Source organism: Rattus norvegicus, chromosome X (assembly GCF_036323735.1).
Source record: "Rattus norvegicus strain BN/NHsdMcwi chromosome X, GRCr8, whole genome shotgun sequence".
Lineage (NCBI taxonomy): Eukaryota > Metazoa > Chordata > Mammalia > Rodentia > Muridae > Rattus > Rattus norvegicus.
In genome coordinates, this window is record NC_086039.1 from 22,486,858 (window position 1) to 22,489,396 (window position 2,539).

Genomic DNA, 2,539 nt, shown 5'->3' on the forward strand with positions numbered 1-2,539 from the left:
AAATTAACAAAATCAGAAATGAAAAGGGAGACATAACTACAGATTCAGAGGAAATTCAAAAATCATCAGATCTTACTATAAAAGCCTATATTCAACAAAACTTGAAAATCTGCAGGAAATGGACAATTTCCTAGACAGATACCAGGTACTGAAGTTAAATCAGGAACAGATAAACCAGTTAAACAACCCCATAACTCCTAAGGAAGTAGAAGCAGTCATTAAAGGTCTCCCAACCAAAAAGAGCCCAGGTCAAGACGGGTTTATTGCAGAATTCTATCAGACCTTCATAGAAGACCTCAAACCAATACTATCGAAACTATTCCACAAAATTGAAACAGATGGAGCACTACCGAATTCCCTCTATGAAGCCACAATTACTCTTATACCTAAACCACACAAAGACCCAACAAAGAAAGAGAACTTCAGACCAATTTCCCTTATGAATATCGATGCAAAAATATTCAATAAATTTCTGGCAAACCAAATCTAAGAGCACATCAAAACAATCATCCACCATGATCAGGTAGGCTTCATCCCAGGCATGCAGGGATGGTTTAATATACGGATAAACATCAACGTGATCCATTATATAAACAAACTGAAAGAACAAAACCACATGATCTTTTCATTAGATGCTGAGAAAGAATTTGACAAAATTCAACACCCCTTCATGATAAAAGTCCTGGAAAGAATAGGAATTCAAGGCCCATAACTAAACATAGTAAAAGCCATATACAGCAAACCAGTGGTACCATTAAACTAAATGGACAGAAACTTGAAGCAATCCCACTAAAATCAGGGACTACACAAGGCTGCCCACTCTCTCCCTACTTATTCAATATAGTTCTTGAAGTTCTAGGCAGAGTAATCAGACAGCAAATGGAGATCAAGAGGATAAGGACTGGAAAAGAAGAAGTCAAAATATCAATATTTGCAGATGACATGATAGTATATTTAACTGATCCCAAAAGTTCTACCAGAGAACTACTAAAGCTGATAAACAACTTCAGCAAAGTGGCTAGGTATAAAATTAACTCAAATAAATCAGTAGCCTTCCTCTACACAAAAGAGAAACAAGCCGAGAAAGAAATTAGGGAAACGACACCCTTCATAATAGACCCAAATAACGTAAAGTATCTCGGTTTGAATTTAACCAAGCAAGTAAAAGATCTGTACAATAAGAACTTCAAGCCTCTGGAGACAGAAATTGAAGAAGACCTCAGAATATGGAAAGATCTCCCATGTTCATGGATTGGCAGGTTTAATATAGTAAAAATGGCCATTTTACCAAAAGCAATCTACAGATTCAGTGCAATCCCATCAAAATACCAATCCAATTTTTCAAAGAGTTAGACAGAACAATTTGCAAATTCATCTGGAATAACAAAAAACCCAGGAGAGCTAAAACTATCCTCAACAATAAAAGGACTTCAGGGGGAATCACTATCCCTGAACTCAAGCAGTATTACAGAGCCATAGTGATAAAAACTGCATGGTATGGTACAGAGACCAACAGATAGACCAATGGAATAGAATTGAAGACCCAGAAATGAACCCACACACCTATGGGCACTTGATTTTTGACAAAGGAGCCAAAACCATCAAATGGAAAAAAGATAGCATTTTCAGCAAATGGTGCTGGTTCAACTGAAGGTCAACATGTAGAAGACTGCAAATCGATCCATGCTTATCACCCTGTACAAAGCTTAAGTCCAAGTGGATCAAGGACCTCCATATCAAACCAGATACACTCAAACTAATAGCAGAAAAACTAGGGCAGCCCCTTGAACACATGGGCACTGGAAAAAAATTTCCTGAACAAAACACCAATGGCTTATGCTCTCAGATCAAGAATCCACAAATGGGATCTCATAAAACTGCAAAGCTTCTGTTAGGCAAAGGACACTGTGGTTAGGACAAAATGGCAACCATCAGATTGGGAAAAGATCTTTATCAGTCCTACAACAGATAGAGGGCTTATATCCAAAATATACAAAGAACTCAAGAAGTTACACTGCAGGGAGACAAATAACCCTATTAAAAAATGGGGTTCAGAACTAAACAAAGCATTCACAGCTGAGGAATGCCGAATGGCTGAGATACACCTAAAGAAATGTTCAACATGTTTAGTCATAAGGGAAATGCAAATCAAAACAACCCTGAGATTTCACCTCACACCAGTGAGAATGGCTAAGATCAAAAACTCAGGTGACAGCAGATGCTGGCAAGGATGTGGAGAAAGAGAAGCACTCCCCCATTGTTGGTGGGATTGCAGACTGGTAAAACCATTCTGGAAATCAGTCTGGAGGTTCCTCAGAAAATTGGACATTGAACTACCCGATGATCCAGCTATACCTCTCTTGGCCATATACCCACAAGATACCCCAACATATGAAAAAGACACGTGCTCCACTATGTTCATAGCAGCCTTATTTATAATAGCCAGGACCTGGAAAGAACCCAGATGCCGTTCAAGAGAGGAATGGATACAGAAAATGTGGTACACAATGGAATATTACTCAGCTATCAAAAACAATGA